Raw genomic sequence first — 15,948 nt, 5'->3', positions numbered from 1 at the left:
TTAGAAATAAAACCAAATAGCACAGCATGAAGTTGATAAAGCTGATGGGATCTACAAGTCTGATATTTCACAGCTTTCTGAAAATAGAAACAAATCGACAGAAGCAGTGATTTCCAATCATTGCTCGTGAACCAAAAATTTTTAATCACTGGTTATTTCTTTCACACAGACATGCACTGTATTTCTAGGATATACTCAAGAGATTGACTAACCTTTCCCTGAAAACAAAATTAATGCACAAGCACAGCAAAATTTACCATCAGATAGCAACCAATGGATTTAATTCCTTATTAATAAGACCACTCTCCATTATACTTCACATCTGTCTACTGAATTTTCTGATGTGTGCAATAGTTCAAGGATAATAGTGCACCTTTACATCCTGCCTGAAAGCAGGAACATGAGCAAAAGCCAGTTCCTCTTGCCACACCTTTCAAAATTTAGAAACTTGTTAGTTTTGTTCAAGTCAAAACCAAAACTCTGAAAGAATTATTTAAAGGACCTGCATAAATCTGCTCTCAGATTTATTTTATCTCAGATAAATCTGCTCTCAAAACCAGCATAGCAGGCTTGTCTGGCTTAGGATGAGGAGCTTTTGTAAGCACACTGAAGGTGAAGGCTGTAGTCTGAGATTTTGAAGATCCAGCAAGTTTCTGAGCTGTTTGATTCAAAGCAGACTTTTAGAGAAGCAAAACATTAATTCCAGTTGAGAGCTGGGAGATAAACTGCATCTCCAAATCTTAGTGCAGCATCACAAGCACCATATCTTCCAGAAAAATGAGAAATAAATAACTTTTTTTTCCCTCCATCATTCATCTCCACCCAAAAAAATGTATTCAAATTTGAAAATATTAAAAAGTATGTTCTTGCCCCAGATCCTTAAAAACCTCCATCTAGCTATATTAAAAAAGCCTATAAAATATACCAGCACAAAATCAAGTGAGTTAGTCAAGTTGATCAAGAAAAGTAAGAGTGTGCCAGTGGAGAAGCTGAACCAAAATTTACATTTTCTTTAGAGATATGCAGAAATTATGCTCATTTCAATTTAACAGAAGCCAGAAGATTAAGAAAAAACAACCAGCAAGATTACTGTAAGACTCATTGCTCAAAATTTTGAAAATTCCAGCAAGGTTGGACACGTAGCAGGATCCACGGGCATCCAAACAGCTCTAGATCTTTCATCAAGTATATTTTTTCATGTTTACCTGTGAACCAGAAGGGATTTCTCAAAGGCAGAGATGGATAATAAGTTTTGAGCAAAGTAGGATAAGGCATTGCTAGGCAAGAGAAGACACAGCAGGATGGAAGTCATGCAAGGTGAAAGCAGCATCTATTGAGCCAGAGAGACCTAAAGTCCATTGCAGATTCAATCTGTTTATAAGTTAGGAACCAGAAAGGACAAGCTGACAGATTTTCTGCAGTTCTTTGACCAGTGCTTAGCCCCAAAAGATACCAAAGTCGTAATCCAACATTACATTAATTTGGCATACATACAGACATAAATATTATTTTATTCATATAGAATATGCTCTAGGGCAGACATTGTCTTAGTTTTAATCCAAAGAAACATCCATTTTCTTGATAATATGTTAAGGTATTGATGTGATCAGAAACTAAAATTTCTCTTCAATTAGGGAACTCTTACCCATGAACATTTGTTTCCATCACAGGGCAGATGCTGCAGTACTTGCAACTTTTATTGAATGTGAAGTTGTCCTCTCCCTCCCTTCAAACCTCAAGGTGTCAAAACATGTTGGAGCTCAAGCCTGAAATGCTTCCATTTCGTGTAAAGCCTCCAGGAGTATGGAGTTAATGATGGATGTCCAACAGCCTGGACCTTTCCACCAGACTGCTTCCCATGACTGCTGCAGTCACAACACTCCTGTGATACACAGAACACCTAAACAGAAAAAACTACAGCCTTATTTTTCACAGGGAGGCCAGAGCACTCCAAAAGGGATGGATGTGCCTTTTCACAGTGTACTACAATAATTCAGGCAGACAAACTCACAAACGGGTTCAAAATATTTTCTCAGCACAACAAAAATCAATGTTTCAGCCTACCAACATTTTCCTATTGATTATTTCAGTTTTGTAGAAACCAAATGCCAGGCACTCAGATTTACAGCCTTTCCCTAATATTAGTGTATACTTGTTGCTTTTAATTAACCCAGCGTTTCCAGTTAGTGCATTACACACCAAGTGCAATATCACAAATCACAGTATGGAAATGCTGACACATTTGAATGCAGTGAGAACTTTACCAGGATTTTATGCACAGTTTGAAAAATCAAATAAAATCCATTTTAAAAGTAAGAAGGGAATAGGCACTATTGGAGATAGGGGTAACGATTCATCTGACTCTGTGTCATTTTTATAATCCTAGCTTTTGAACTTCTATGGCCTTATATTGATTTTCTCTGTTCTTTCTCTCCTTTTTTCTTTTTAAATTATGGAAAGTGAACACATTTAATATAAAACAGATTTTGCTTTATTTTTTCAGGTAATCCTGTTAAAAGAAGGAAATACTTCATCTACTGCACACAGAAAAAGAGTAACATTAAGCATTTGACATTAAATCTTGGTAGATAAATATCGTCTCTATTTAATTATCTGTTAAAATTGGTAGAAGGGTAGCGTCAGCTCTTGAAATCCCCAGCAGCAAAACTCCCACTGATATCAGTGGGTCTAGGATCTCACTCTGAATTTTGCCTTTTTTTTTTTTTTTCTTTTTGAACAAGCAGCATCTCTTTGTGCAATAATTGGCAGCTATTAGTGTCAGTTTGGCAGATCCAAAGCTGCATGGGTCTGTGGGAAATTTATGCCTCCTAACATGCCTTGCTAAATTTAAACCTGTTGCATAATATGCAGATTCATTCTCATGCATGTAATGCAGCTAAGAATATCTGAAGTTCAAGGGAAGCTGATACACATGCAGAATAAAAAGGAGGGTTTAAATGCATTTTGGGCTTTACCACACAGAATAAAAAGCACTGATGACTCCCTTTAGTAAAGCTGCACCTTCTTGAAATCACTTGAATGTACATTTCATTTAGTGTGAATGGTACAAAGCAGCACAGACATTAAAAACAGGAAAACAAGAAAAGACAGACCTGCCTTTTGATTCCATTAAGCCATTTCTTCCCTCCTAGCTCTGGGGGCATCCTGCTCTAAAGCACTTCTGAGGAACTCTGAAGCCTCCTTTTCCTCCAAAATTACAAACTGGATGTCTTATTTCTACAATGCCCTTCTGTATTCCATTCTTTTCTCCCATACTACATGCAAGAAACAGACCTCTTTTTCTGTTTGATCTTGGAGAATGAAAAACCTTTCTTGTAATTCAATTTTTACTTCTGGTCTGAGCCTGAAAGCAGAAAAGTACAGCACAGGTAGATACATCTATGTCTTTTCAGAAAGTTAAATAGCAGCTTGATCCTATATGAGTATTTAAAAAAAATAGTATCAATCATTATAAAGAACACAGACAAAATAAGAAGGTTGGATGAAGTTCCATCTCTTTGGTCTTCATTTCTAATGCATATTCCAAAGTGAAAACTTCAAGTTAATTAGAAAGATTGACAGATTAGAAAGGAGAATGGCTAAAGAACCATTGCCAGTATTTGGGGTTTTTGTTGGTTTGAGGGTTGGGTTTTTTATCACCTAACTTATATCACCAATCCTTTTCTGGAGTAATTCCCTGAGGATGAGATAATTCCTAACCTATAGCCCAATTCTCAAGTCATTGTTCATGTTCCTATTTCATCTTGAACTTGAGCCATCAAAATACCTTTAATATTAGCAGCCCAGACATGTTTTTAATTCACACAAAAATATTACAGGCCCCCCATCTAAATATTATGCTTCACACAAACCCCTCCACACAGAATATATGCTTAATAATTTAGCCTCCTGATTTTCAGCTTCAGACAAATTTCTTTTTGCTCTGTCAGACTAGAATATCCACAAGCCTTCTCCACATGGCATTTACTCTCACTTTTTATCAGGCATCCCAGCCTTACTGGAAACAGCACACTGGAAGATAGCCCTGGTCTGTGTTAACACAAAAGAGCCCCCAGTGACAATGCCAAATAATTTATTAGTACCAAAAGCATGACATGGTTGGAAAAGATAGGAGATAAAAAATTCTTTCTGTGTTCTGAACCATTCCCCATGTTTCAGTGCAGTGTGATACTGATGCAAGGCTATTATGCACTCTGATCTTGAGAAGATATCAGTTTGAGATTAGTATTGAGAGTAGTACTCAATTACTCCACTTTTTGGTACAATCTGAGTCTGTTTGGATTAAAAGCAACAGAAATCACATGCTCAATATTACACTTTTTTAAAGAAAAAACAGAATGTGAAAACCTTCCAACAAAAGTTCAGGATTCTTATAGCATAAAACCTCTCCAGAGGTTAAATATAAATACTTCGAAAAACATAAAAAAGGACATGGAAAAAATGTGGTGATTGTTGTTTATTGTTGTTGTTATTAGCCCAAACCAGAGAAGGTTGACATGAAAATCTGAAAGAACTCAGTCCATGGCAACATAGGTGATGATTGTATCAAGGTAAAAAATAACCAGAGAAAAGGAAGAGATAATTGGAAAATTTGTGAATAGTTCAAAGCAAGAACTAAGCACTGACAGAGAATTCACCTGCAATTATGGTATTTGTTAGAATTTTATGGAGGTTTTTAGGCTTTATGTCTATCACACCATTATATCCTTGCCATAAGCAGTGTATACTACTGAACAAGAAGTTCTGACCAAGAGCAATTTCTACAAGCACACAACATGGTCTAACCATGGACAGAGCTGGATCCCAAGCAATGAACACTTCTCAGCTGTTTGGGGCACAGCTTTGCAGAGGGAATGGGACAAACCAAGGTGTAGCAGCCCCTTGCTTAACTAATCAGCTGCTAAATGCAACTACAACCAAGTTTAAAAATAGCTACACTCAGGTGTAGGATATTCACTAAGGCACTGACAAGGAGTGGCTTATCTTAACATGACATCTCCAGAAAGGCTGCAGAGATAATTAATATACTGCCTATTTTTCATAGGAAAAAGGATGGCAGAAGCCTCCTAATTAGATACATAATCCACTCTTTGCCTTTGCCTTCTGGTTCTCAAGACCTGGAACAATTCAGTGTTCCACTTATTCTCTGGCAATATGTTACTTCCATAACTCCCTTTGCTTTGTCCAAGATATTTGACTTCTGGGGTTCTGTGTGTCTGACTCACATTTTAAAAGGGTCAGTTAAGAAGACTTCTCTTTCAACAAGTCCCTTGTTAAAACACCTTTCAGAAGACAATGAAAACTTCTGAATCTCATGAAACAAGTGTTTACAAAAACAACAGATAGGCAGCAAAATAACAGAAACGTGACATACACAAGATTTTCTTCAGCACCTGCTGTTACATTTTTCTCAGTAGCAGCCCAGCTACAACAAAGTACAGAAGCATTTTAAGAGAAAAATGATTGAAGACAAAAATACATCATAAACAAAAAGCAGTTCCAAGAAATTTAATTTTTTTTTCATATTCTACTATTATGATGCCTATTTAATCATTACTTTACTCAGTTCTCCACACCTTGGTCTAAATCTCCTGCACTTTCTTCATTTCCCAGGCCTCTTGCATCAGAACAGACAAGTTAACACTGTTTACTTCATCAAATAAACATTCCTGACGCGTATAGAGGGCAAATAATTTATTTAACTGCTTGCTAATAAGCAAAGAGAAGAATCTATCACTAGAATAATCTTAGAACCCTCCATCTGTTATAGATGGTGTGTTTCTGTTCAAACAAATGCTGGGAATGAACAATTTATTTCTCTGTTTACTTCCTAACCCATACCCTGCATATTTCATAATGATGGAAAAGCCCACAGATGAGTAACTAACCCCAGAGACTCAACAGAACATCTATTTCCAAGCTGTCCATAACTTCAGAGCCAAAGCACCAGTGAAAATACAAAGGATCAAATATCCTAAGGTGCTCTTGGTGAGGAGCAGCCAGTATTCTAAATTTCATTCTAACCCTTCAGGGTAGAATACAGAAAATTCAAAGATCCATTTTGTTTGAGTTGGAGAATCAATGGCTTCGAAAAGATTCAATAGCATAGTTAGGGTCAACATTACCTCATCTTTTGAATGGTTCCATTATCAGTAGATTTGTCTGGATTTTGGAAAAAGGAATGCACATCCAGCACCTGCCACAGTGGTCCTGACCTTCTGGGTCCTTTGACACTAACCTAAGTTACACTTTTAACAAAATGCAGAAACTGACACAAGTACTAATTATTTCCTTAGACATGGCCTACCTGAAGAAACTAACACATAGGGCTAAGACCAATTCTTCTCATGTTTTATTGGGATATTTTGAAATTGCAAACATAAAACTATTGCATTATTCAAATTGATCTGATTTACCTGTACATTGAAGTCAGTCCTCTCCCAGCAAGAGTTTGCTCATGTCCCTGATTAGACCTGACATTTTTAATAACAGCAACAGAACCCACGAACCATCTGGTGATCTTTAGCCAAAAACTAGGAAATAAACTGGGATTTTCCACCAATGCAGGATGAACATACAGTATATCAGGGAGAGCAGGGAACTCAAATTAAGACACACAGGTAATTCATATCACACAGGGTGAGCCTAGGTTCTGGAGCTGAGCTTAAATAGGCTCCTGTGCAGGGGGCAGAAAGCATGTGGGTGGGAAGCCCAGCTGAGAGCCCTCAGAGCAATTACAGCCCACAGGTGCCCACAGAGTCCTAGCACATAAATATGCATATGCATAGATGTGCAAAGGGTTGGTTAGTGCTAGAAGTCAGTAAAAAGACATCATTGTGTCCTGGGTGTATGGCCTCTTGCATTAGCTTACAGGAGATTGGTTTGGGTTATGTGCTCCAGAAATCAGGGAGAAAACCCCCACTTTGCTCTCTCAGCTGATTGATTTTTTTTTTTCTCTGAGATATGCAAGTCACTGTGCAAGCTCACCTACAGCAACAGGCAGGTTTCTTAGAGCACTGGAGCTCTTGAGCAAACTGACAGCATCATTCCTGCCAAAGGCAGTAACAGTTTTGCAATTTGGAGTAGGCAGGTTTTGAGCAAGAAAGTCAGGCAAGGATCTAAAAGCCTTCTGAAGTTGACCTCCCCAACATTCCTAGAGTTCACTGCTTGTTCAAAAAGCACTGTCTTAGATAACTGTGAGTCAGCCTGGGATATTCATAGAATCATTGAATGGTTTATGTTGGAAAAGATCTCTAAGATCATCCAGTCCAACTGTTAACCCAGCACTGCCAAATCCTCAACTAAACTGTGTCCCCAAGTGCCACATCCACATATCTTTCCAATATCTCTAGGAAGGGTGGTTCTACCAATCCCCTGGGAAGCCTTTTCCAATGCTTGACAACCCTTTCCATGAAAAAAAACTTTCTACTATCCAATCTAAACCTCCACTGGGGCAACTCAAGGTTCAGAAGAGGCTGAACATCACCTTGCTACAGCCCCTGTCACACAGTCTGAGAGTGATAAGGTCTTCCCTGAGCCTCCTCTTCTCCAGGCTAAACAGCCCCAGCTCCCTCAGACATTCCTCACAGGACCTGTGCTCCAGACCCATCACCAGCTCCATGGCCCTTCTCTGGACCCACACCAGCCCCTCAATGTCTTTCTTGCAGTGAGTGGCCCAAAACTGAGCACAGGATTTGGGGTGTGCCCTCAGCAGTGCTGAGCACAGGGGGACAGTCACTGCCCTGGTCCTGCTGGCCACACCATTGCTGATCCAGGCCAGGCTGCCATGGGCCTGCTTGGCCACCTGGGCACAGCTGGCTCATGCTCAGCTGCTGTGGACCAGCATCCCCAGGCTCTTTTCCATCAGGCAGATTTCCAGCCACTCTTCCCCAAGCCTGTGGCACTGCCTCAAGTGCAGGACCTGGCATTCAGCCTCATCCCAGCAGCTCCTACAGGCAGGGCTCAGTTCTCTCAGCCAGTCCTCCCAGAGCCTCTCCCCTCAGCAGGACTGGGCAGCCCACACCACACCAGCTCTGAGCCAGCCCTGAGCCCCACAGCCCTGGGACCTGGCACCTGCACTAGGGAAACTGTGGAAGTACCTCCCTCTGCCAGACCAGTTCTGGAATTCAAACACCTAAAGGATCTTTGGGACCAAAACCCTGAAACCTTCTCAGTCTGTTTTACCTGGTCCATTACAAAGAAGTACTAGGAAGGAGCAATGACTGTCAGTATGCTTATTTTTTAAAAAATCTTCATTCTCTTTCCTCTTTTCTCAAAACAAGTACTAAGCAATAAATGTTATCATTTGCCTATGAATGCAACTTAGGAATTTCTTTTGAAACAGTTCCCAGGAGAGTCTTCCTTTCCTTCACTCTTGTAGGCCACTCCACACAGAAAGGAGGTGTCAAGAGATGAAGCCAGAGGAGGAAAGGAACAAGAGCAGAAATAATGTCTGACTCACATTCAATATCCAGTGAAGTAGAGGGATTCTTAGGCTGTTTCAATTAATTTGCAATTTATAATAGGAAATAAGTAGTCCTAAAACACTTGTGAAGAAGGCCCAAAACAAGAAGAGTGAGTCACAGCAAATATTGAGTTATGCCAAGCACATTTCTATTTTCAAGCTATGGTTCTGTGGTTCCCTCAGGGCTAGAGCCAACAGCAACAGGGACCTCTCCTGCCTTCTCTGCATCAGCAGAGACATCCAAGCACTACAGCATATTCAAACAACTTCTTTTTCTTTTATCTCATATTTCCTTCCTTTCAGCAAGCGCACAGTAGGCTGCTTAGGAAATATGGAATCATTTCCCCTCTTGACTGTGTTTCTAGTGCCTAATGGTGCGACATGAAGGCTCTGAAGAGCTGCTGACCCCTTCAGCAAGCCAGCGCACACTGGAGTTTAATTCACACGGAGGAGCTAGGATTAACTTTATGAAGGAAAAAAAGGCCGGGTGAGATGTCCTGCTTTTGTCCTGTGTGAGCAGCGGCTCGGCGGTGGTTTGCAAAGGAAAGTGATGTCTCTGGTGTGACGGGTGTCCCTGCATGATGCCCTTTAGCGATCCCTGCCAGCCCAGGCGGTTCGCGGCTCCGGGATGGGAGTCCCTCGCTCCGGGATAACCGGGATTCTGCTGCCACCGCGTGGGCACCCCGCTCCGTCCGCAGCTTCCCGGGGATGCCGCGGAAAAAAAGAGCTTTTCCTGCAAAACTGCTGCTCGCACGGACCTGTCCTCGGCCAGACCCTGCGCTTCCAGCCAAGCCCAGCCGAGTCTGATGCAGTTCGGGAGCAGGGGTGGCTGCCCTGGGTAAACTGAGGCTCACCGGCTTTACCCAGTTTCAGAAGATGCTCTTCTGTGGTTTCTGAGGCTCTGCACTGGTCCCCCAGAGTCACCCACTACAGATGGACAAAGAGAGTGCTCAGGGCAGAAACAGGCGTTTTGCAAAGCAGATAAGGCATATTCCATTTTCTCCCATAAAATTGACAGCTGATGGTAGTTTAAAATGCTTAATATTCAAACTATTCTGACATAATCTTTTGGCATTAAAGTGTCACAGACATAAACAGCCCATTTCCTCATGAGCATTTACTAATGATGGAAATGTCTCTGGAGCTTGTTATACTGAATATGGCCAGAGGATCAAGCACACACCCTTTAAGTATGGCATTTTTAAGGTTTCCTCTGGAGACCTACTGGAGCTGAGTAGAAGAGATATTAAAATTCTTCCCAGAAATCCTACAGCATACATTTTCCTGAAGCGATCCTACAGCATCCATCATGAGGTACAGACCAATTTGGCCCAGTGCAGGAATCTGTGACATTCCAGGACAGACCAATGTGCTGGCAAATGAACCTGGCTATCAGCCAGTAAACCCTGGCTTGCAGTGTGTGAACCACAATACTACCTTTTTTATCTGTTTCTAAAAAGGACAGTGTTGTTCCAGACCAGGAACAAATCATTCAGTACAGAAATGAGGATGTCCCAGTGACCTGGTGACCAGGTACAAGTTCTTCCTAGGAGCCCTGTAAAATTTGTGGCTCTAAATAGTAAATACAGCTAAGGTTTTAAGCAAGCATGATTATTTCAGGCAAGGTGACCCTTGGGAGTGAGATCGTTTATGTCAGTCCATTTCCTGGCAGAAAGGCACTCACATTCAAAACACAACCATCACAACCAATCATTGCCAGTCAGAGGAGAAACAAAGACAAATTAATTGAATAAAGGCCAAATTATTCACTCCTATGATAAGCATGACATTGGCAAGAATCCCAAATGCATCCAGTGGTAACTCCACCTAGTTTGTTGGATATTGCAGCTGCCTCTAGGGGAGCATGTTCTATTATTTTCAAGGGCTTCACCAATTGTAATTCTGAACACTCTCTTCCACACACATTTCAGCTACCTAAAACAGAACAAAGGTGTCCTCTACTCTCTTTCCACCTTATATTGCTGAATAGCAAAAAGAATGTTCTAAAATAGAGACATGAATAGAGAAATTACTACTCCTTGTCCTCCTTGCTGTTAGACTCCCTATACAATTTCTTAGCAGTCTCAGAAATCTGCTTTTCCTAGAATTTCTGGCTATCTTTTTTTTTTTTTTTTTTATAATTCTAAATTCATCTGAATCCTTCTCTCTGTGTTATTGAAGAAATTCAGCAAGAGCTATTTCTATAAATTCCACCCCCACATTGTCTGCTAAGAAGGGCTTGTGCAATGAGTAATTTGCCTACATTAATGTGAAAAAATGCACTGACAAAAACTGACTTGCATCCATGACAAAGGTTGTTATTCTCTTTCTTTTCCAAAAAGGGAAACGGAGGCAACTCCCTTGTGTTCTGATACAAAGAGTGAAAATCAGTAACATCCCGTCTAGCACTCAAATTAAAGGTATACTTTAGACTATTCTTTTTTAAACCAAAGGATGATTTACAGGATGTAGGTCAGACTCAGTTTTGCCTCCTTGTGCAAATCTCCATGCAAGAGGGGAGCTGTTCTGTCCATTGATGTTTCAATAGACAAAGTTGAGACAAGCCTATCATAGGGTAAGTTAATTGATGTATCTAATTGAAGTATCTAAACATTTTTTTCACATGTAAGGAATGGATGGCTGAAGGGCAGTGCTGGGACAAGACCAGCTCCAAAGATTCCTTTTGCTGTGCTGCTGCCAGCAGCATTTCTCTTTACCCACTCAGGGCTTGCTACAGGTTGTGTTTTGTTAGATCAGGACCAGCAAAGTGCAACCTCAGTTTTACTGCCCTGGCCTCCTACACACAACCAAGGGCTTTAGGGTGTTCACCAAGTGTGGAGAAATTGGCTGGTCCCAATAGAAACAGTTATGGGCGTGGCTGAACCTGCTGGCTCTGCTATCCAAATGATACCCAATTTTCTCAAGAGCCAAGAGTATTGCCACCACTGATTTAAGAAATTCTCTGAGCATTCCTAGGTGATTGAAAAAAATCCACTTTAAATACAGATAGATGATACCAAACTACATGCAAGCCTCCCTAGGCAAGACATCAATCTCAGAAAAAAATCCTCAGGAAAAAACAAGAAATCATAATACTCCTATAAAAATAATGAAATTGCAGATAGAATTATTGCCTTCTGACACTCTTTCAGTACTTACTGTATACAGATATTCCATATCAAGCTCAATGTCAACAATCCATCTTCCTCCTTCCTTCCTTCCTTCCTTCCTTCCTTCCTTCCTTCCTTCCTTCCTTCCTTCCTTCCTTCCTTCCTTCCTTCCTTCCTTCCTTCCTTCCTTCCTTCCTTCCTTCCTTCCTTCCTTCCTTCCTTCCTTCCTTCCTTCCTTCCTTCCTTCCTTCCTTCCTTCCTTCCTTCCTTCCTTCCTTCCTTCCTTCCTTCCTTCCTTCCTTCCTTCCTTCCTTCCTTCCTTCCTCCTTCCTTCCTTCCTTCCTTCCTTCCTTCCTTCCTTCCTTCCTCCTTCCTCCCTTCCTCCCTTCCTCCCTTCCCTCCCTCCCTCCTCCCTCCCTCCCTCCCTCCCTCCCTCCCTCCCTCCCTCCCTCCCTCCCTCCCTCCCTCCCTCCCTCCCTCCCTCCCTCCCTCCCCCTCCCCCCCTCCCTCCTCCCTCCCTCCCTCCCTTCCCTCCCTTCCTCCCTTCCTCCCTTCCTCCCTTCCTCCCTTCCTCCCTTCCTCCCTTCCTCCCTTCCTCCCTTCCTCCCTTCCTTCCTCCCTTCCTTCCTTCCTTCCTTCCTTCCTTCCTTCCTTCCTTCCTTCCTTCCTTCCTTCCTTCCTTCCTTCCTTCCTTCCTTCCTTCCTTCCTTCCTTCCTTCCTTCCTTCCTTCCTTCCTTCCTTCCTTCCTTCCTTCCTTCCTTCCTTCCTTCCTTCCTTCCTTCCTTCCTTCCTTCCTTCCTTCCTTCCTTCCTTCCTTCCTTCCTTCCTTCCTTCCTTCCTTCCCAAAGCATCATGAGAATTGACTTTTAAATGAATTCATAGAATACATTTTATATGTTGTTACAGACCAGAAACTCCTTGATGGCATTTTGAGCTCCAGGAAACAGTTCACTAGGCATGAAACAACTCACCACTGCTTAGATCAATAACATTTAACACCAAAAACCTGACAATGATAAAATGAGGAAAACTACAAAATTATATTAATAATAACATGGATGTACAGCTATTTAGCATCTGATCTGCTTTACAGCACTCTAGGAGAACTACAAGACACATATTTTAAAATATTAATCTCTTTTTTAATTACAGTTCCTCGTTTTCATTTCTTCTGCTCTTCATGAGCATAGGTCTTTTTTCAATCCTTCCCATTGGTTTTTTATTTAACTTCATTCCTATTATATTTTGCTGGGCAACTTGGGCTGCAATAGCCTGTATGTTACTCGTTTGATATACCTGTATATTAGCTATCATACTAAAATTATTGTGCCTCCTACACAGAGGTACTGGCTATAAATCTATATTGGAATATTTCTTTACAGTTCAATAACTGCAGGTAGGAAATTGGCTTTCTACCAAGTTAAAAACAATCATCGTTGTTACAAAATTCGGAGTGGTGTCTACTGCCTAAGCAAAAACTATTTCATATTTTGCTTAGGTTATAGAACTGCCTGCATCCTGCATATTTATAAAAAAAGTTACACATAGAACCTCTGACAGAAAGAGAATGTAGTCTAGCTATTTCAGGCACCATGCAAACATGTTCGTCCATTTTCACTGCTACAAAAGAAGCTAAAGTGGTGTATTTTCACAAGCCATTGCCAATGACAATCAGAGGAAACCAAAGAGATTAGGATTTTTACATGCCGTTAAAAGCACAAATAATTTCTATTCTGCAGTATACTCCACTGTAGCAGCTGAATTTGAAACACTGTGCTTCTCTTGAAATTACACACTTCTATAAAGCAAGGTTTATGCATTCCAAATGTTGGGATCTTTGTTGCTTTAAAATTATACTTACCTCCTGATCCAAACTGAAAAACTATAGCCAAAGTTGAGAGCTTTTTTCTTTTTCAGATAGCAAAAGTTTTGTAATGGTTATGTATTATTTACATAAATTACAAAAGGAAGCAAGAGAGTGAAGATTGAAAAAAAGGGAAGAGAGAAAAGGTTCAATTAATTTTACAATCTTTTCATTCTCTGATACATCTTCTGTCCACTTCAGAATAAGAGGAGCACATGCTTTAAATCTTAATTTTGAGAGGAAAAAAGTATTTAGAAATCTTTCCTCCAAAATTGTCCAGCATAGAAATGCTCCATATAGTCCTCAAAAATGAGTAAAATGCATCCTCTCCCAATTATTTTCTAATAGAAGACCAGCATATAGCTGAAAATATAAATAAATTTAGGGTTCTTTCTGACATCAACAACCACTGTAAAGCCTTACTAAGTAAAAAAGTATATGTTAAACAAAAGATAGCTAAATTAATCCCTTTGCAAACTTATACCAGTTGTTTTTCACATTACCTGAAATGCCATAATCTATCTCCTATAACACTTCCCACAACATTTTAAAATCAGTAGAGCTTCTCATGTTTCTTATCACAGGAGCTTTTCTCTTTATTTCAACAAACATACCCCACCATCCAACTGTCCTTAAAGTCTGCTTTTGAATTCATTAAAACACAAAAGGAAAGACAAGTTAGGTCACAGAGAATTGGGAGCAAACTCCGTGGATGTTTTTGTGCCAACTGTTTCTCCATTCCCCTTCTGGTCAGTAAAGTCCAGAGGGTGGTCCCACAAAGATGCCACCCCAAACACTGACAGCACCAAAGGACTTAGCACAGCCCCCAGAATGGACATCCCATCCATGGCCCTGCCTGTCAGGCATGGTGGGAATGGAGGCAGGACAAAGCTGATCCTCAGCCACCCAGGTTTTGTAATACACATTTCTCACTGCAGACCCCCTCATGGCTTGAGAAATGATGAAATATGATCCAAAGTACACTCAGAGTGTCCATGCTAGAGAAAGGCAAACTATCATCAGCTGGTAAGCAGATCATGCTGACTTGCATCTAAAGATAGCCTTTGTGTTAGCTTTTTGTTCAAAAGAATGCCATAGATGCTTTGAAATAACTATAGTATATACCTATTGTTGATTTTTATGATCATATTTGTAAACTATGAATCCCATTTTTTACTGCTCAGGGCTTCTTTCAAGTTTTAACCAGAGTTAATTTAAAATAATTTAGGAACCGACAGGACATTATATTATAAATCCATTCATTAGCCAAAGATGCACTGTATAGGTAAGTAAAAAACTTCTTCACACTGAACTAAAGTGATCTGCAGTAAAGTAACAGGAGAAATATTTGCTCTCTACACTTGCAGAACAAGCTACTGAAGTCTGAAATGAAATTAGGTTTAGAATTTTTAAAAACTGCTTCTGGAGACAGACAGTAATTAACCCCGAACAGTGGTTGATCTTTGTAAGATTTCAACAAACATATGCTGTTTACATTTTTCATAACACATATTTTTATTAGGTTCCTTTAAGTAAATGAGTTCAGGTAAGTTACCGTAATTTCAATTTTTGTTTCAAATGCATTTATTTCTACAAATATTAGCTTAAGTTAAAATTCTCGATTCAAATCTAATCAATATTTTAACCATCTGGAAAGTAGGTTGATGAAAAAGTCCAGTGGTCCTCATGGGCCAGCTGCCTCTGCAGCAAAGAAGGCCAAAATCATTGTGGGCATCAGGAAGAGCAGCAGCATCAGCTCATGGGAGATGATCCTTCACCCCTACTCATCACAGACATATCTGCAGATCTGGGTTCAGTCCTGGGCTCCCCAATACATGAGAAACATGTTCATACTGGAGTAAATCCAATGAAGAACCACAAAATTATAAAGGACCTGGGGCATCTGACACAGGAGGAGAGGATGAGGGAACTGGGACTGTTTGGCCTGGATGAGACAAAGTTCCAGCGAGGTCTTATCAACATTATGAAATACCTGATAGGGGAAGGAAAAAAAGGGAGCCAGACTTTTCTCAGTAGTGTCCACTGAAAGGATAAGAGGCAAGGAGCACAAATATAAGTACAGGAGATTCCACTGAAATGTGAGAAACATCTTACAGTGACCAGGCACTGGCACAGGTTGCCTAGAAAGGTTGTGGAGTCTCCATCCCAGAAGACACTCAAAACCCAGCAGGACACAGCCTTGAGCTCTAGCTGGCCCTGCTCAGAGCAGTGGGGCTGGACTAGGCAATCTCCAGCCCCAGCCACTCTCTGATCATGCCTGGAGAATTTGGCTCTCACAAGTGTGTTGAACCACTTGAGAAGCAGGCTTCAAAATAAACACTCTACCAGCATCTCCAAATTTTGTTTATGAGATGGTTAGTAACTACAGACTTGTAAATCTAAACATGATTTTTTAAATCCAGACTCTGGATGCCTACCTCTCTCAATTATTGAAGATGAATAGAGCATTTTAAGGGAGAGCATTATT

Source organism: Erithacus rubecula (genome assembly GCF_903797595.1).
Source record: "Erithacus rubecula genome assembly, chromosome: 3".
Taxonomy (NCBI): Eukaryota; Metazoa; Chordata; class Aves; order Passeriformes; family Muscicapidae; genus Erithacus; species Erithacus rubecula.
The sequence above is the reverse complement of the archived record's forward strand: the minus strand, read 5'-3'. Positions refer to the sequence as shown.